General features: G+C 35.9%; 1 long non-coding RNA gene across 1 annotated transcript; it reads right to left on the bottom strand.

The window, feature by feature from the left end:
• Positions 1-19,116: 19,116 nt before the first annotated feature.
• LOC128294200 (uncharacterized) lies at positions 19,117-20,210 on the bottom strand. Its single transcript, XR_008284503.1, has 2 exons — positions 20,054-20,210; positions 19,117-19,257 (listed from the first exon to the last, which is right to left on the bottom strand). It is a non-coding gene; the product is annotated as an uncharacterized LOC128294200 (long non-coding RNA).
• Between the last annotated feature and the right edge of the window lie 1,085 nt (positions 20,211-21,295).

The following is a 21,295-nucleotide window of genomic DNA, read 5'->3' as shown; positions in this document are numbered from 1 at the left end:
GTACTCTTTTTCCCCCGTTCTAAGTCCGAACTTTATTTTTCTTGATAATCGAGCTTGGAAGCTTGAAAAACCTAAGCCATGGTTTCCTCTTGTGAAATTTGGTCATGGGGTTAAAGATGGACAAAAATTGGCTTTTAATTTTGTTTTTAATTCATTTTAATTACTAAATGACCAAAATGCCTGTAACTTAAAAATATTCTATTTCACCTATTTCATGTCCATTTTTGTCCAAAAATTTAATCAATGGTCAAATTACTCTTCAAGGACCTCCAATTTAAAATTTCATAACAATTGGAAACCTCTAACATGTAGAACTTAACTTTTACACTTTTTACAATTTAGTCCTTTTGACTAAATTGAGTGCCCAAACGTCGAAATTTTCAAACGAAATTTTACAAAATCATTCTGTGAAACCGTAGACCATAAAAATATAATAAAAATGATTTTTCCTCATCATATTTGTGGTCCCAAAACCACTGTTCCAACTAGGCCCAAAATCGGGTTGTTACAACTCTCCTCCTTTTAGGGATTTTCGTCCCCGAGAATCTTACCAAAAGAAATTGCTTCCTACTATCATGAATCACTTTCACTAATTTTCCTAGAATTACAAATCATATCAACCTCATATATCTCTTTCTAATCACCTTGTAACTTTAACACACAGTGTCGGAGCATATCGTCAAAGTTTTGAATTACTGTCTCAGACTTATCACCGATTTGCAGGTGTATTACCGTGCCAACATGCAACTACGTACTCATAGTTTCCTGTAGCTCTTTCCATAATTATGATATAGCCTTCAGATCTCTATCTGTAATAATAGAGACTGATACTTCACATAATCGAATAATCCCAGAAACATCTTACTCGGCTGGTTTGTTAAACAAGAAATTTGTACACGAACGATCAATCACAGTCCGTTAACATCTTCCTTTTTGGAGATAAAGATAATTCAGATACAAAATTTATAGTAATTCTATCTCATATCACATCAAGGTTATCACTGACTGCAATAGACCTGAATGCTCTTGATACTTGACTTTTATCCATTACCAAATCTACATCTGAGCATAAACTCAAAAATATCAGGTTACATACCCGATCACCAAAACATCTATGTCAAATAACTGCATATTTTTATTACTCCTAAAATGAACCAATGAGCTACTACTGTGCCTCGTACAAAAATTTCATGCATAAGCTCTGAATACATCTGCACGCAATTTCTATCTCAGAACAATAACATCAATCATCAGGTCAAACTTGAAATTCAGAATAAAAAATTGACTCATACTGAACTCGTTTAACTTAACATTCATTAGCACATTTATGAGATTCTCAATCTTGCAATGAAAACTTCGCTTTAGCTTTTAATCTAGCTAAAATCATATCATCATCAATTAAGATCAATTGTGTAACCCACTCACAAAATAAACAAAGATTTTTCCATTCAATATCTGTAATTATATCTACTTTCCCAGAGATTAATTAATAACTACTCGCAGTCTTTCAATAATTCAAGTCTTTAACACTATCTTAACTTCATGTCTTTCTATGACATTCAATACTTTAATTCTTGAAATCAGGGAACATGTGACACCTTTCGTCGATTAAACAATATCACCAAATTCTTAATACGGGCATAAAAGTGACCATCTCTAAATCACTAGTCGAACATTTTTTTTAATGTTACATTAACCGTATGAAAACATGAACCATCACTTTACATTCTAGTAATAAAACACATTCCAATCCGTTCAATAGTGCATCACTGAAAAATCATAAATTCATTACTCAATTCAAACTGAACTCAGAACCAAAGCTTCGGTTAATAATATCTTTAACTATTTTCAACTTAGCTAACATGCATAGACCATCCAAATTTTCATAAATGTGATAACCATATGATTCCAAAATAGTTTTAACTTACAATAACATCATTAGATTAGAACAAATCTAATAGGTATATCTCGGTATTATACTCTCTAGAATATCAATCCTTCATTCTGATTGTCCATCGATATATTCGTGAATGCACAAAATTTATTACCATAACTGAGGATACTTTAACTACATGTAACTCAAATCACATTTCAACTGACCAGCTCACTCTGATAAAAACAATCGAGTCGATTTTGATTATCAAATAATAACATAACAAAATGCTCCTTTCTTCACGCTATTAAAACAACTCTCTTATCATGCTAATCAAAGACCTTTATGACAACATTTGCTCAATGAAACAAAATATCTCTATTGAACTCATTGGCTTTAATCAAACTTGCCTGAAGAAAGAAAACCATTATACCATTTGAGTTTGAACTTTCACTATTTATACCTGTTTCGATAGCAATTCTTTTTAGAAAAATTTAAGGAATCCTTATGCTAGAATCACCACATTCCCGTGATCAAACCGGGATAACATCCATAACAAACATAGCCATCACAAGCTAAAGAATACACATACTAAAAGTCTGAGAACACAATTCAGAAGGAAATAATAATAAAGACCTTAATGGTTCCTCAGAGAAATCTAGAAGAAAATTATGCTTACTCGTTCTGGAATCAATTGTAACAAAGGTAACATATTTACAATTATACATATCTTAACTAAATCAATGCTCAGTAGTAGCAAAAGTATAGCCTCACATAATTTTCACCATTAACTTTTCATACCAAACATATTAGAAAAGACTCCAAAGAGAACGGTAAGATATACTAATCATCAATCAGCCAAACCACAGTGCTTTCATCTAGCATTATTATCAGCCCTCACTCTCATACGGTAAGTGTAACACCCCTAACCCATATTCGTCACCAGAATAGGGTTACGAGGCATTACCGATCAATACACATCATTCACGTACATTTATACATTTCAATAACAAAATACATTCATCTCAATCATATTGTCCCTTCTAAGGTCATACGAGACCTTAAAACATGCTTAGAAATGGTTCGGGACTAAACCGATAACATTTACAAACTTTAGAAGACTTAGAAAATTTTTCAACATTTAAAGGTCACACGCCCGTGTGAATAGGCCATGTGCCTCACACAGCCACTAGACACGCCCGTGGCGCAGGCCGTGCGAAAACAAGTCATACATACTAACTTGTACTACACGGCCGGAGACACGCCCGTATGCCATGGCCGTGGGAAAATTAGGGAGGTTACTAACTTGGGTCACACGGTCGGCCACAATCCCATGCGTCAGCCCGTTGTCTCACACGGCCAGTAGACACACCCGTGTGTCTAGGCCGTGTCAAAACTGTAGGGTATACTGCCTTAATTTGAAAGGATACCCTAGGGGACACATAGTAGTGTAACATGACCATGTGTCGCACACGACTGAGACACATGCCTATGTCTCTGCCCGTGTGGACAAAAAAAATAGGCCATTTGCAAAGCCAATTTGCCACCCATTTCTCATGCACACAAATCAACCTAATTGGTACTATTTCAGCTCATATATAAGCAACCAAAAACCAGCAAATTTGGACACATATCATGCCATCTATACACAACCATCTCAACTACTCAATTCCAAAGCCAAACATGCCATTTCAACATGCAAAAATCCTCAAGTTTGCATAACTACTAAATGCATTTCATCATCATCTTAACACCTATTTCATGCACAAAACTTACCATTTCAACATCCCATAATCAAGCCATCACATAAGTGTTATATTCATTATATAACTCACTTATCAAACACATCATTTAACTATATCAACAACAAAAGCAAACATATCCAAATCAAGCCAATATCTAAGGCATAATATACATCTCAAATATCACTTTTCAAGCACATCATTTAGGCCAACTTAAATGGCCATACATACCAACATTTACAAGCCAAATCTCATGGCTATAACCTTAACTCATAACATACCAAAATGACACTAGCCTATACATGCCATATACCATATATACAAAGTTCCAAAAATACCCACGAGATGATCGATAATATGATGACGTTTCCCGACGATCCCCGTGTCCGTGTTAGCTTAGATACTCTATAAAACAAAGACAAATAACACACACAGTGAGCTTCATAGCTTAGTAAGTTTATACTAAATATACTCAACAGTCCATAAAATACAAATCATCAATTAATAAACACTTAGTAAGTCTAACTTCATCATTCAATTCTATTCCATGACCATTATCATGTATATACAGATCCCTCACTTCATACACATAGTATCAACTACCACATAGTTTTTGTACATACCTGTACTTTCCCATATTTATTTTTTTCCTTCTCACTTCTTTATTCAGTACATTAAACCATCTGGAAATCTTTCCATACTCAAAGAACTCGCACACTTAGAGTATAAATGATTAGCTAAAGCTGTAATGATATCGCACACTTAAAGCCATCACATTAAACTGAAACTATCACAGCATCGCACACTTAGTGCCACATATAGCTAAAGCTATTCCAATTCTCACACTAAGTGCTTTATATAATCGAAGCTATCTCGAATCGCACACTGAGTGCCAAACATAGTCGATTTGTCATCTTACGAAATCGTATTTGCATATATACAATTTATGCAATATTAAAGCATTAAATACATAATTGTAACAATGTTTATCACGTATGAACTTACCTCAGACTCAGAATTGATGACTTGGATCGATTACTCGATAACCTAAATTTGAATTCTTTCTTTCTTGATCTCAATCTAGCTATCAAAGTGCCGAATGCAAGAAAGCTTTCTAACCCTTGTTTTCTTTTTATTTTTGGTTGAAAAGATGAATGAATGAATCATCTTTTATTTTAGTTTTGTTTAATTAAACTTAATTTTACAATTACAAAAATAACCTTTATTAATACATTAATAAAACACATAATGGTTGGTCATTTATGAAAAATTCCAATAACCATGGTCTAATTACATCATAAGGACCTTTCATTTAATAATTCATGGAAATTAAGCCTTTTTAACTTATAGCAAGCTACTTTTGCATTTTATGCGATTAAGTCTTTTTTTCTCAAATTGAGCTGTTAAACGATAAAATTAGCTCACGAAATTTCCACACATATATAATCACATGTTGTAAACATAAAAATAATATTAAAATAATTTTATAACCTCATATTTGCGGTTCCAAAACCACTATTCCAATTTAGCTAAAATCGGGATGTTACAGTAAGAATTTCATCAGATAATGAACAATCACACATATATATATAATACTCAGAAGAGATCATCACAATCTACTCAATCACTATTGTCATACTCAGACATCTTTACAAGTCATAATTCGTTTCTCTGACAATTTCTGTCATTACCAATCCCTTATTATTCAATTCACTAACGTAAATCAATCCAGAAAAAATTCCAGCAAACACATGCTTTAGTCATCATACCTGTTTAAGCCGATTAACCGAGATTAACTTTTTCTCTAACCGTGACTTTACGAAGTCAAAATAGTCTTTAGAATAACCTGGAATCCTCTCACAAACTGGATTTACTTACTCATCTCTTTTCGACTTTGTCCACATTATTAGCAAATCTGCTACTAAACTCTTTAGTCTTTCACTGGTGAACTCATGCAGCACAAATCTTATGAAATTTCATTATAAGATATCACATTAGTAAGGGGGTGAGGTCGTAAAGCCTCTAACTTGACTCTCATACATACACATATGGCTTAACATTCATCATCATCATCATCATTACAATTATACAATTCACTTCAGGCAATTTAACACACATATTTATGTTACACTAACTTTCCGGTTATCTCATTCAAACAAGTGCACTTATACATGCATGCCACAAATATTGAGTAAGTTTACTTACTGCATTCACTTAATCATACAAGTCTGATCACGTGATTTCGTGATAGGTTTTAAATATTTATAATTACTCGTTCATGAACTAACTATTATCGCGATGTAGGTAAGTGTACCTATCGAACAATAGTATAGTTTTAGCAAGACCGAATTGTCGAACCCAAAGGAAATAAAAGTACTAGTAATGACTGCCTTTTTATTATCTAGCCTAAGAATAAAGAGGTTTTGTTTTAATTAACTAATTTTCTAAACTAAGAACGCACAGAGAAAAGAATTAGATAATTGCTTTTGGGAAAAATCGATTGACTTAAAACAATAACTAAGGAAATATCCACCTAGACTTTACTTGTTATTCTAGCTCTGAATCGGACGATTTATTCATTCAACTTGTTCCGTAGAGATCCCTAAGTTATGTTATTATCCTTATTCAAGACTAATAACGTCTAATCCCTAGATTGAATAACCTAGACTTTTCTCTAATTAACACTCTAAGGTTGCATTAACTCGATTTATGGATCCTCTTATTAGGTTTCACCTTAATCTAGCAAAATCTTGTCACCGTATGTCTAGGTACATAATCAACTCCTCTTAATTATGACAAATGTACTCTTAGGCAGGGTCTATTCCTCCTCTAAATAAGAGCATGTCTTGAATCAGTATCCTGGGATATCAAAAGAAGAATTAAGAACACATAATTAAGAACAAGTTAAATATTTATCATATGATTCAGAAAATAATAACAAGATTCGTCTTAGGTTTCATTCCCCTTAGGTATTTAGGGGTTTTAGTTCATAACTAAATAAAAAAACATCTCAGAAGAATAAAGAATACAAAACATAAAGAAAACCCAAAACTCCTGAAGGGAAATTGAGGAGAGATCTTCAGTCTTGATGATAAATCTGACTTTTGAGATGGATCAATCGGCTTCCTTGGAGTAATTCATTACTCCCTATTCTTTGTCTCCCTTTTTTTCCTCCTCTAGGGCGTATTTATAGGCTTTGGAATGCCTAGAAGCCCTCAAAATTACCCTTTTCTGAATTGGACTCAACTTGGGCTCGGCAGGGACACGCCCGTGTTCGATTACTTCCTGCCGTGCTCGAGCTTGCCAAATTGACACGACCGTGTGGTTTGCCCATATGAGGAGGTCTCGGCAGTGTTGATTTCGTACTTTTGCCCATTTTCTCCGTTTTTGGCCCATTTCTCATGCATTTCGCTCTCCTATGCTTTCCTAAGTGTAAAACATGAAATTAAAGCATTAGGAGCATCAATTTCACCAATTCTAATGAGAAATCATCCATAAAATGCATTAAAAATGGGGTAAAAATATGTATAATTTACGGTTTATCAAATACCCCCACACTTAAGCATTTGCTTGTCTTCAAGCAAAATTCTCAACTGATAATCAAAATAAATTCTTCTTAACTTATAATTTCTATCGATAATATGTCAGAATAATCCATAGGTAATCATACATTGAGAATTCAACTAAAAGAACATAAAAGTTTCAAACATTCCAGTTGAGTATTTAATCATGCAAACATAGTTGTCTCTCCACATCTAAGTAATTACCTTTGATTCAAAATATAACAGAGTTTTACATCGTCACTAAAGATTCACTCAAATCACTCAAGGTGTTTAAGGACAATAAATGAAGCACTCAATAGTCAGTAATGAAAAGTCATTACCATAGGCTTGCATGAAAATCAAATCTCCACCACTATAATTTAAGATGATACATCAATCAAGAGGTCCTTAGAGGGTTGTAGTGAGGCTTTGTTAGGGGGTGTGGTCACAAGCTGAAAGAAAGGGTTAGAATCGAGATTGAATTGAAAATTTACCTAACTAGAAAAAGAGTTAATCTTCCCTTGCGTACAATAGAGCTTCTTCTCAGAATATGAAATTACAGATATGTATACATAGTTTTTTTCTTTTTTTTTAAGTAAGAACAAGTTAAATAATATAGACAACTATTAAGAACAAAACATAGCTAAGCAATCCATTCAACTCAAATCTCGATAAAAATAGGGATTAATTTAGGGGATTTCAACAATAATGGGTTAAAGGTTAATATTAAGGGTAATACAAGAAATGGCTTGTTAGGCTCAAAGGGGTTTACTAGGGGTTAATCGTGAAGGTAGGCTTTTCATGGCATGAGTGGGTTAATCCTAAGTGCCTTAATTGTTTTGACATATCAAATCAAATGGTGTGGTCTCGACATGCATAATCAAGCAAGTTCTAGAATAACAGTTCAATACTAACGCACTCAAAGCAATAATAAAAGTGAGCATGAAAGAATTAATAGATGCTCAAAAGGCTCAAAAATCTCACAAAAATTATGGTTTTTTTGATGTTTAGACTCATGAATTCCAATTCAAAGTAATACCTAGACTTGGGGAAACAACTTATAATTTTAAATTCTTAAAAATCAACTCATCAGGCTTGATTCTCTAATGTCTTAAAGTTTAAACAATCAATGCATAAATCCCTATGCTTTAATTCAAGATATATCAATCAAAATCATAAATCAATTAAAATTTATCCTAAATATGATATGAGAGCTTTTCAAGAGAACAAGGTAATCATTTAGGGATTTTTCTGATAATGAAATAAATACCCCCCCACACTTAAGATGTACATTGCCCTCAATGTACAAAGATAGATATTAGAGTATATAAAATTAAGATAGGGAGAGAAGTGAAACTTCTTATATGATGAATTCCTCGAACTAGAGTTTTGGAGAGGAATTGGTTCGAGGGTGGAGAAGGATACTCCGGCGGTCGTAAAGGTTCATTAGGCCATAAGTCCTGCACCAAAAGGATATTATCTCTAGTGGTAACTATGGTCGTGGGCGAGCAGGACATGGCAGTCGTGGACAACCTTTCCTGGTGGAGTTTTAGTTCCTATGTGACGATGAGCTTAAGGGTTCTATATAACTGTGATAAAATCAGGAACTTTTTTAGGGGATATTAGGAAGGAGAATTACTCATAAAGAAAATGTAACACCCCAAACCCAGCCTAGACGTTATGGCCGAATCTGACGTGCCACATTGGAGTTGAAAACCCACGTTCCGTTTTAGTGTTTTAAAACCATATATTTTGTTGAGTTAACAAAGTGTATAGAAGCTGGGCACCAGGTAGGTATCCGAGACAGAGGAGGTGAGCCATGAAGGCTGCTTAAGTACCAAGCTCTTTGATTGGATCCAATCCTAGACATGCTCACAACCATAGCCACACTTTGTTATATCGAGTTTAAATTTGTTTAAGTGAACGACTTTGATAAATCGATTAATCGTGGTGTTGAACTCTTTTGAAAACAAGTATCGTTTTGAAAACACGTCCTAAGTCTAGCCCATTTGAATAATTATTAACCAATTTTTAAAGTTATTAAAATTAAAATAATTCTAAAAAGAAATAAAAGGAAAGTTAAAATTGGCCATATTACAACCCAAAAATAAATAATAATTAAAGGAAATTAAATGAAAACCAACACTTATTTAAAAGCCCGAAGATGATCACCGTGGCCACTCTGAATCCTCTCCCGCCTAAGTCCCCACATCAAGGCTCACTGCAAGGTTAAGGAAAGGGGGTGAGTTTGGAAACTCGATGTGCAACAAGCCCTTTCGAGCCCAAAACAATAACGGCTGTTAGGTCTAAGCCCAAATCAATCTCAATCATGCATTTGGTCAGTAGCCCTTTTCATATTTCATATTTCATATCTTGGGCGAAGCCTTTTCATATTTCATATTCTTGGGCGATGCCTTTTCATATTTCATATTCTTGGTCAAGCCTTTCTTCAGAAAGCAGTATGGCCCTTAGGCCCATTTCAATGTCACATATAATTTCAATGAAAGAATGCAACCCATTTGGGGAGACTACTCAACCCACCATCCGCTACTCTCCACCGTACCAACCAACACACCATGTGGGATTAACTCGACCCACCCCGCCAAACTCTCCAATTGGCAAGATAGTCTTTATCATATAACTTGAGGCCTAGCCTCTTTTAATAATCGGGCAAAAGCCCTTTCAATAATCGGGGCATAAGCCCTTTTATAAGCGGGCATAAGCCCTTTTGATAAGCGGGGCATAAGCCCTTTTGATAAGCAGGGCATAAGCCCTTTTCACTTCCTCCATCTATATAAAACCCAACCCAATGCAGTTATGATTACATCATGTGCATATCATACATATCATGTGCATATCATACATGTCATGTGCATCTCATACATACCATATTTATCAAAATCCCATGTATTAAAACATACATAAACCCTAGGGTATAATGGTCATTTTTACCTAGGGGCAAAGCAGTCATTTTCATGGTATAAGGGTAATCTCGTAATTTTACCAAAAATTAGGGTTTCCATGTTCATTAACGATTACTAACAATCCATGGGTGCAAACCGTGATTACGGCCCATTTTAGCGAAATCGAGTTATTGGGCCTAAAACCCTAATGGGCCCTACTTACCCAATTTCGTCATCTAGGCCCATTTAGCCTATATTCCATAACGGTTTTAACGGTCTTATCATGCCATATAACGATTTCAGTTTTCTACCAATTTTTACCCAAATGGGCCGAAAGCCCAATGGGCCCCACTTGACCCCTCGAGGCCCAACTTACCAAGAACGCCAAAATCACATTCTTACCGTTTCCATCGTTCTCGATCACCGTCTCATCGATTCTAACTAACTAGTGAGTGTTAAACTTGCTCACAAGTCCTCGAAATGCCGAATTTGGCATTTGACTTTTCAACATCTTATCGCTTTAAGCTATGAAAGGGTTCGTTACACACGATTTGCGATATTCCTTGACGAGATCTCCTATGCGATTTCTCCTATAATCAACCACTTATAGATTAGACCATGTTAATATTAAACCAAATCGAAAACTACCTATTATCATCACTTACACATTCGGCCATCGCGGCCCGAAGTAGCCATCCTACAGCTAGAGTAGTAAGAAATACACACCTGATAGGAGATTGGAGTTAATCCACACTCCGAGCACCCTTAGCCGACGCTCAACCCAAACGAGCACGCCATACAGCGAAAGGGATCAGCCAAGAAAGGTACATTTACTCTCTTCATGGTTCCCTCTATTTAAAGCCGACTTCACAACCACTCTTATATTAGCTTCGATGTGGGATCCTCCAACATTAGAGTTTAAATTCAACACCAACTCTTGCCGCCTGTTAGCAAAATAAATGCTCCTTGCTTGCCATGGGATTCAACACATGCCTCCCTTAAATGCTCCACACGCTACTTGCCACTAAGCCACAAGGCTTTTGGTGTCATATTTTATCCCCAATTAATTATAAGGTCTAAAGGCCAAAGTCCAGTTCCTTTAAAAACCCAAAATAAATTGCATGAGCCAAGGCTTGAACCCGTGCTCCCATACAACCTTAATGACGCCACAACCACTAGACTACAAGCTTCATTGTGTCATTTATTTACCACAATAATTTAAAACCCTCATCCAAGCATCCAGTTTTTTCACTTAATACCAAAATTTTGCTAAAGCCCAAGTTTGAACCCAAGATTTCTCTAACACTTCTCGGGGCCATTAACCACCAGCAGACATTTAATTGTGTCATTTCATTACACAATTAAATACCTATATAAAACCTCCTTACGGACCCACACTCAAGGCCCAATACTTTTAGGCCCAAATTCGGGGTGTTACAATTCTACTCCCCTTAAAGAAATTTCGTCCTCGAAATTTCCAACTATCAACTAACCGTATTACTCAAGTCAAACCTCTATGCTTCCGCTACGCACTCTAATTAAAAATAATTCTTTGTACGACCCAGAACATCTAATTACCAAAGTAAAGAAACATTTATCAAGCACGCATACAAGTCATAACACATATTTAAATAAAATAAACTTGGCGATCCCGAGCTCGATGCTCCTTGGACCCACATCTAAGACATGCTCCTGTCTTCCTATGGCATTCACCCGGATGACATCCGTTGCAGTCTTTGCAGATTGGATAGTTTGGTCGTGCCGTAACATGTTTCACATTTTCTAAGAACTAGAATCCTTCCTTTTCTTACACTCCAAGCACCCTACTTGAAGCGTTTCCCTAATTTCCTTAATTTTGGTATCCAATACTTTCTCTACCACTTTCCTTACTATCTCGGCCAGTGCCTCAGTACCAAGCTCCGAGTTACCGCTACCCGAAGTTGGCGGACTTTGCTTACCCTCGAATCCATATCAATACTCTACATTACCAAGACACATATCAAATAACTACAAAGATCTCAAAAGTTTTACTATTTATTCATATGTCTTATGCGAGAGAGTATATTCAAGTTTTTGTTCTTATAGAATCATATCCTAACCACGGTTTCAATCTTTTAGGGTTTTAGTTCTACCCTATCTACGCTTTCATATCAAAAGGCTCGATTCTAACTACAGTATTATTTCAGTGCATTACAAGATAGGAAAAAAAGTACTTACAGACTTGGTGCCGGGATTCAAGATGCCACCTCCTCGGTTTTAAGATGAACTCAAAAGATTTAAACTTTTGAAATCCATTTTCAATCATAAAAAAACAAGTTCGGAGATTATCTCCTTTAAACAAAAATTTGTTTTCAAAAGTCGTTTTTCCAAAATACCCTTTTGGCATAAAGTTTTGAAAAAAATTTTGGACCCTATCCACAACCGAGTTGTTGCAACCTAGGCTCGATACCACTAAATGTAACACCCCAAACCCAGCCTAGAGCGTTATGGCGAATCGGCGTGCCACATTGGAGTTGAAAACCCGTTCGTTTTAGTGTTTTAAATTTAAAACACTAAAGCGAACGTGGTTTTCAACTCCAATGTGGCACGCCGATTCTCCATAACGCCTAGGCTGGGTTTAAATTACGTAAAAACTAAAATTGATAATTAAAAATAAAATTCTAAAATCGCTAATAAAATAAAAATAAAAATAAAAGTAGTTTTAATAAAATTAAAAACATAAAAAAAATAAATGTTTTTAAACATCTTTATCGCTGGATGGTTCACGAGGTGGGACTGGCGATGAGATGTGGAGGTGCTGACAAATCTGCTGTAGAGTAGCATCAATTTTGTCAAATCATTGAAAACTCTATTCCTCGAATCGGGTGAGGTGCTCAGAGATGTCAGCATCTGAAGTCGTTGCATGAATTGGATGAAAGGGTGGTGGTGGCTGAGTCGGTGGGTCCTCGTGCTGTGGGGGGACATCATCAGGAATGTCCTCGTAGGCCTCCTCCTCGGTAGATTGGGTGAGACGATACTGGGGAGGGTAGGTTCCTCGACGCCTCTTGATCATCCTCATGCTAAGCATGCTCGAGATGCCTTGTGGAGATATCTGGCCGATGAGGGTGAGGGATGATTCTTGGGCCGCTGTGTTGAGGAGCCCGAAGTGTCGCACCAGTCGAGCCATGTAGGGGACAATAAAGATGACCGCCTTTCGATGCCACTCCGTCTGGTGCTGAATTGCAAGGACGATGAAATAGGCAAGGTCGATGACGTGCCCTTGTGACATGCACCATAAGAACTAGACGTCATGAGTGTTGACGACGCCAGTGCTCCCTCGCCTCCCTGTAATCGTGTAAGCTAAAATAACGTGTAAGTACCTCAGGGATGGTGGAAGAACTAATGCCTTTGAGAGGTTAGGATTGTAGGAGGTCGTGCTAGGGGCCAAAGTGTGCCAGCACTTCGAGGGAGAGAAATGTATGTGGTGACTGAAAGCATGTAGTTTATTCTCCTCCTTGAACTCCTCCGTATATAAGCCTAGTGCTGCACCGAACTCTGGGACGCTTAGCTGGCAGACTAACACGCCTAGGCAAAACTGCACCGTGTCGGGATCATCGTAGTTCGTCATTACAGTCTGGAGATGGAATGTTAAGCATAGTTCCATCGTGAGCTCGAGGTATGTTGGTTCGGTGATCTCAAAGAACAGCTCCCAAGGGTCGGTGGTTAAGAGGGACCGAATTGTATCAGCCATCTGAACTTGTTCTATGGTAGCCTAGACGATGCAGCGGCCCGTAATTAAAGGTCGGGCCCAAAGTATCTGGAAAATTTCTTCCTGGGGCCCTTGGGGAAATTGTAGAAGAGGGTGACGAATTTCTGCAGTTGGACCTGCGGAAGAGGACGCTCCCTTCCTTTTCTTTGAAGCAGGTATGGCGGTTTTCTTTCCTCTTGAAGATGACATTGTGTACCTACAAGTGGAAACATCAATTCGTCTTTTGATGAGTGAACAATTTATAATATATAAAAGGAATGTGACTAAATTCGAAAAGGAAAATGCATAACTATATTCAGCCACAATTACTAAATTCAATTAAAACAATAAGTTCAATGACCCATTTGTTTGTGGCATGAGCATTGTAATATAAGTAAAAATGGCAATGAATGGAATGCAAAATACTATATGAATGAAAAGAGATGTCAACAAAATATGCATGATTATTTCAACTATCCTAGCCATGAATATTCACTTCTAACTAATTGAATGAAGTGTATGAATCATGTAATGAGTAAGATTTTAAACATGAGAAAGATGGTAACTTGTTTTATAAATGAAATTTATGTGATTATCAATATGGAAATAACATGAAAAATATATATTAATATGATAAATAACATTACAAATCAATGAAATAAAATAAAAATGAGTTAACAAACGCTAAGGGGGGAGATTTGGCATCGAGAATGGAGCTATAGGTGGCGCACGGGCGTGGCAGGGAGGCCGTGGAGAGTTGCAGCGGCTATGGTTAAGGTTTTTGAATGGGGAAGAAAGTGAATAATGTAGGGTATTTATAGATTTTGGGCCACACAGCCAGGGCACACGCCCGTGCTCCCCAATTTCAGCCCGTGTGATTCGCGAATTTTAAATTTGGGGGCGTCTAACATTTAGTACACACCCGTGTTCCTTGGGCATGTGGGTTCATACGGTCGTGTCGTACGGTCGAGTCTAGCTTCGATCCCTTCTCCCTCGCTCGTGTGTGCAAGCCCCACACCTATGTTAATTTAACAGGTTTGACCACGGGTGCTCCACACGGGCGTGTTGAACGCCTGTGTTGTTTTAATAGGTTCGCCCACGGTTCTTCCACACGGATGTGTCGCACGCCCGTGTTGTTTTGGCAGGCTCGACCACGGCCATATTGCACGGCCATGGCGTTTTATTTTAGCCCGTGTTAGGGAAATTCTTGCCCTATTTTCACACGGCCTTAAGCACGCCCGTGTGATTGGCCGTGTCCCTGTGGAAACACCTGTATTCAAGATTTCTATTAATAAGTTAGGAGTTAAATACCAAAATTTAAAGAAATTAATATTGTTAGTGTTCGGGTTGCCTCCCGAGAAGTGCTTATTTATAATCTAAGCTCGACTTACCTCTCCAGTGAATGGTCATGGTGGTTTGAGGAGTTTATACTCTTCATTCTTGCTATCAATCTCATCAAAATAAGGTTTTAATCAGGTGTTGTTTACCTTAAAAGTGTCGAACTTGGGATGAATCACCTCCACCATACCAAATGGAAAAATACTGAGTACTGTAAGAGGGATTTCCTCATTCGGTGTGGTAGTGACAATGTGGGAATCTGCGGCATCTAATAAGACCTTATCACCAACCTTAAGTTGATTTGGAGAGGTATCGGGCTCATTTTAGCGTAGTTTCAGTTTGTCGGGTGTTCATGGTTTGTGCGTCTGCCATTCATCGAGTTCCTCAATTTGTAATCTTCGATCTTCATGAACAGGTCCTCTACTGGTGCTTGAGAACGACTCTTGTGCTTCCTTCAAACTCATTTTCTGCAAAATATGTTGCACCATATTGTTAGTTTTAGTAGAATGGTTTAAATGATCATCTTCAATTCCTGATGTATTGCCAGAATTATGAGCTTGAAGGGTAATTGTTCCATCTCCCACCCGGAGTGTGAGTTCACCTGTGCCAACATCAATGATGGTTTTAACAGTTGCTAAAAAGGGCCTTCCTAGAATTAAGGGAGTGTTGCTATCCTCTTCTATGTCTAGAACAATAAAGTCAATGGGAAATATAAATTTATCGATTTTAACTAGCACATCTTTAATAATACCTCTAGGGAATCTTATAGTTTTATTTGCTAATTGAATGCTCATCCTAGTTTGTTTGGGTTTCTCGAGACCTAGTTGTGTAATAGCCCAAAATTGGGTCTAGTTGGAACAGAGGTTTCGGGACCACAAAATCTGAGATATAAATAATTATTTTATGATTATTTTGAGGTCTATGATATGATTGCATGATTGTGTGAAAATTTCGTGAAGAAATTCTATGCATAAAGTGCTTAATTCAAAGTTAGGGACTAAATTGAATAAGTTGCAAAACTTGCATTCTAGAAGTTTCTAGTATGAAATTGATTTGAAATATTAATTAGGAGGTCTTAAATAGCAATTTGACCAATTTCTAAGTTATGGACAAAAATTGGACATAGATGGAATTTTTGGAAAGTTTAGTAGTAAGGGTATTTTGGTCATTTAGGGGTAAAATGAATTAAAATACAAAATCAAAAGCCAATTTTGGTCATCTTCTTCACCATGGACGTGTATACCAAGGGAGACTCCATGGCTAGGGTTTTCAAGCTTCCCAAGCTCAATTGTAAGTCCGTTCTAACCTCGTTTTTCAAGTTCTTTACGTTTTTGGAGTCCCGGTAACTTGATTTAGCTTATGCTAGCAATAATTCAACCTAGGGTTCATATTTGGAAAAATACCCATAGGTAAAATTTGTGTATTCTGGTGTTTTATGATACAATATGAGGTTTTAAGTTATGTTAGACAACTTGTGCTACTCGGTTTTAAGTGAAAACAAGCAAAAGGGTTTAATTGGTAAAAATACCTAATAGTCATAAGTATAAGTTAGAGTGAGAATTTGATGTTTCCATAGAAGGGAAAAGTGATCATCATGTCATAAAACATAAGAATAAGGGATGAAGTTTAATTCCTGAGCCTAGGGGCAAAAGTGTAAATATGCAAAAGTTTAGGGGCAAAATTGTAATTTTTCCAAAGTTTGAGTTAAGGACTGTTTTGAATAGTAGATTAATTAAATAAGTAAAATATGATGTTTTAGATCCCGAAAAACGAGATTTGAACCTAGAATGAGAGAAAAATCGAAAATGGGGAAAGTTGGTAAAATGGCCGTTTTAATATCAAGGTAAGTTCATATGTATAATAAGCATTAATTTATGCATGTTTCAATGTAAAATTGATATATTTACTATGATCTACGAGGTGTTGAAAGTATGTAAGTTGGTATGATAATAATACAACAATAATCTTGTAATTTATATTTGAAAGTTAAATTTAGTGAATTAATTGAATTATGTTAAATTAAATGATTATGGTGCCAAGTTTATGAATTGATTTAAAAATATGTCTATGGTGCATGAAGTGCATTAAATTATTATACATAAATGTGATTTCTATGATTATGGATATTATGGGAAATTGTAAGTTCATATGATTTTTAATAAGACAATGTGTAATTTAATGTTATTGCGTTGATATTAAATAAGATGTAAGTTTATATGTAAGTAATACATCACTATTACTTGTATTATGATATTTTATAAAAATATTAGAAATATGGTTGTGGATAATTACTTGATTGGTGAAATTGTTGGAAAAGAGAGAGAAATCCCGGTTGAACCTTCGGAAAGATTGGATGATACAGATGGTATGTAGCTAGGTCACATGTATAGTGTTGAGTGCACATCATGTGTACAAGAGAGCTACAAGACATTATGATGTAGCTAGGTCGCATGGGTGATACTATGTGTACACCATGTAGACAAGAGAGCTACGGGATATATGTAGCTAGGTCGCATGCGTGGTTCCAAGTGAAGGACACCATGTAGACAAGAGAGCTACGAGATAAATTGGCTAGGTCACATGGGTGGTACTAAGTGTTCACCATGTGTACAAGAGAGCCGAACTATATGATGGGTGGAGCTATGTGCTGAAACCACCAAGTATCGAGGATTGATACGAAGTGCTCAACGGGAGACTCTCTATGTATTGCTTTGTGAATTTTGTGATGAATAAGTGCAGGAACTTGGTTATGTGAATGATGTGTTCATTAAGTGACCAGGATGTGGTAAGGTTATAAACAAGTAAGTTAGTAGATGTCCTTAAATGGTAATTAGACCATTAGGTTTTCATGGACAAAAATGGACATACATAGATAAAAATAACTAAAGTTTTAATTAAGGGTATTTTAGTCATTTGGTAATTAAAAGATTAAAAAAGGAAAAAGATGGCAAAATGTGCCCATATTTTTCATTAGGCCGAAATTTCAAGGGTTCTTCATAGCTAGGGTTTTGTCAAGCTTCCAAGCTTCATAGTAAGTGATTTCAAGCCCCGTTTTTATTGTTCTTTACATTTTTGAAGTCCCGATAAGTTGATTTAGCTTATTCTAGCAATAATTTAACCTAGGGTTCATATTTGGAAAAATACCCATAGGTGGAATGTGTTTATTTTGATGTTTATGGTAGAATATGAATGTAACACCCCGTACCCGAGACCGTTTCCGGAGTCGAACACGAGGTGTTAACGGACTTAATTCATTAATTAAACAGCTCATACAATTCATTTTAAAATTTCTAGACAAGCTGGCTAACTGCATCACAGTCGTTTTAAAAATCATATCTCGAGTTACGAAACTCGAAATCCAATTCTGTAAATTTTTCCTAAAACTAGACTCATATATATATCTACTAATTTTTTTCTAGAATTTTTGGTTGGGCCAATTAGTACAGTTTATTAGTTAAAGTCTCCCCTGTTTCAGGGTTCAACTACTCTGACCTCTGTGTATTACGAATCAGATATCTCCCTATACAGACCTTCAATGACTATTCTGTTTGTCTTTAATAAAACTAGACTCAATAAGGAATCTGTACATATAAAGCATGACTTCTAATTATCTTTGTAAAATTTATGGTGAATTTCCAAAGTCAGAACAGGGGATCCAGAAATCGCTCTGGCCCTGTTTCACAAAAATTTAAAAGTCTCATAAAATATAGCTCATATACCTGTTTCGCTTATTCCATATGAAAATAGACTCATTAAACTTCGATTCCATAATTTATTCATTATTTAATTCCATTTCTACTATTTTTAGTGATTTTTCAAACTCACGTCACTGCTGCTGTCTGAATCTATTTTATGGTAAATTTTACCTATTTCATGGTTTCCATGGATTAGCTAGCAATTTGACATACATAATACCAAATATGATCATGATTAGCCATTCCAATGGCTAATCATTACCAAGCATTTCTATTTCCATACCACTCAATAACCATATCATAAGACCATACATATAAAATGATTATAATGCTATACATGCCATACTCAAAATATACAAGCCATTATGCCAAGATGGTATACGGATAGTGTGAGCGTGCCTCCGACCGTTTCCGATTTCCGAGCTGGCTTGTCAACACTACAAGGAATGAAAAGGAGGGAGTAAGCATAAATGCTTAGTAAGCTCACATGCAAATAGCAAGTAACATAACCATATAAGCAAACATAAAACATCATTTGCATAATCATCACCAAGACATTCATATCACCTTTTCATTTATCATCTTACCATATTGTTGTTATATCGAGTTTTCAACCCGAGGGTTAAGTACATACCTGTTCAAACTTACCAATACGTCCCTTTCATCTTGAGTATTCCTCCATTTGAGTAGAACTTTACCCGTTGAACACATCGGAATATAATTCGGATACATGGAAAGTTTGCACATAAGTGCCACATATGTAGCCAAGCTACCATGTAACCCGCCCATAAGTGAACTCGGACTCAACTCAACGAGCTCGGCGTTCGCATCCATCAGTGAACTCGGACTCAACTCAACGAGTTCGGATGCCTAGTTACATCTCACGAACTCGGACTCAACTCAACGAGTTCGGACGCTCGCATCCATAAGTGAACTCGGACTCAACTCAACGAGTTCGGATGCTCAACCATCCTAGTGACATGTCACTTGTATCCTAATCTATTCCTAAGGTTCAAACGGGCTTTTTTCCTCGATCTCACATCTTTTCCGTCTTCCACGAATATCGAAATCGATACTTGGTGATAGTTCATACTCATCAAGTAATTCACATAATTACATATTATCAAACAATTATCACAAGTATAATATTTCATAATAATTATCATATCATTTAAAAAACATTAAAACATTTAAAATAATAACTATGTTACCAACATTTACATATGAACTTACCTCGTATGCGAAAATGACTATTTTTACCATTTCGTCCACAACTTGGTATTTTCCCCATTTTAGCCCGAATTTCAGTTTTCCTTGCTAATCGAGCTTGGAAGCTTGAAAAACCCTAGCCATGGTTTCTCCTTGCTATATTCGGCCATGGGGTTGAAGATGAGCAAAATTGGCTTTTAATTTTGTATTTTAATTCATTTTACCCCTAAATGACCAAAATGCCCTTACTACTAAACTTTCCAAAAATTCCTTCCATGTCCTAATTTTTGTCCATAGACTTAGAAATTGGTAAAATTACTCTTTAAGGACCTCTAATTAATAATCTAATTCAATTTTATGCAAAATACTTCTAGAACACAAGTTTTGCAATTTATTCAATTTAGTCCCAAATTTCAAATTAAGCACTTTATGCATAAAATTTCTTCACGAAATTTTCACACAATCATGCAATCATATCATAGACCTTAAAATAATCATAAAATAATTATTTCTATCTCGTATTTTGTGGTCACGAAACCACTCTTCCGACTAGGCCCAAAATCAGGATATTACAATGAAGCTTGAAATTATGTTAAACGACTTGAGCTGAGCGATTTTAAGCGAAAACGAGTAAAACGATATAATCGGTAAAAATACCTAATGGTCATAAGTACGTGTTAGAGTGGGAATTTGATGTTTTTGTAGGTAAATAAATGATTAGCATGTCATAAAACATAAGAATTAGGGATAAAGTTTCATTTCCGAGCCTTGGGGTAAAAGTGTAAATATGCAAAAGTATAGAGGCAAAATCATAATTTTGCCAAAGTTAGAGTTAAGGACTATTTTGATAAATGTGAATATTAAAAGTTAAATTTGCTATTATAGATCAAGAAGAATGAAATTTGGGGTTAGATTGAGGAAAGAAAAAGGTTGGGGACTAAATCAAAATATTTGATCGTATTTTGTATCGAGGTAAGTTTGCGGTAAATAAATGCAGTGTTTTATTATTTATAATTAATTATGTTACTTTTCAGCATCTATATATTTATTTTGTAAATTTATTTCTTGATGATTCAAGCAACAATTGACAGATAAATGATACTTAAAAGTCCAGGTTGAAGCTTAGGAATATGTAGGATACAAATTTCATGACATTTGGGTTTAAGGGTACCAAGTAAGACCATGCCAAGGCAAGACATTGGTAAGTTTTACAAGGCAAGGAAATTATGTAAGACCATGTCAAGACGTGGCATTGATAAACTACGG

This window comes from Gossypium arboreum, chromosome 6, assembly GCF_025698485.1.
Source record: "Gossypium arboreum isolate Shixiya-1 chromosome 6, ASM2569848v2, whole genome shotgun sequence".
In the NCBI taxonomy this organism is placed as follows: domain Eukaryota; kingdom Viridiplantae; phylum Streptophyta; class Magnoliopsida; order Malvales; family Malvaceae; genus Gossypium; species Gossypium arboreum.
This window is presented reverse-complemented; position numbering and strand designations above follow the sequence as displayed.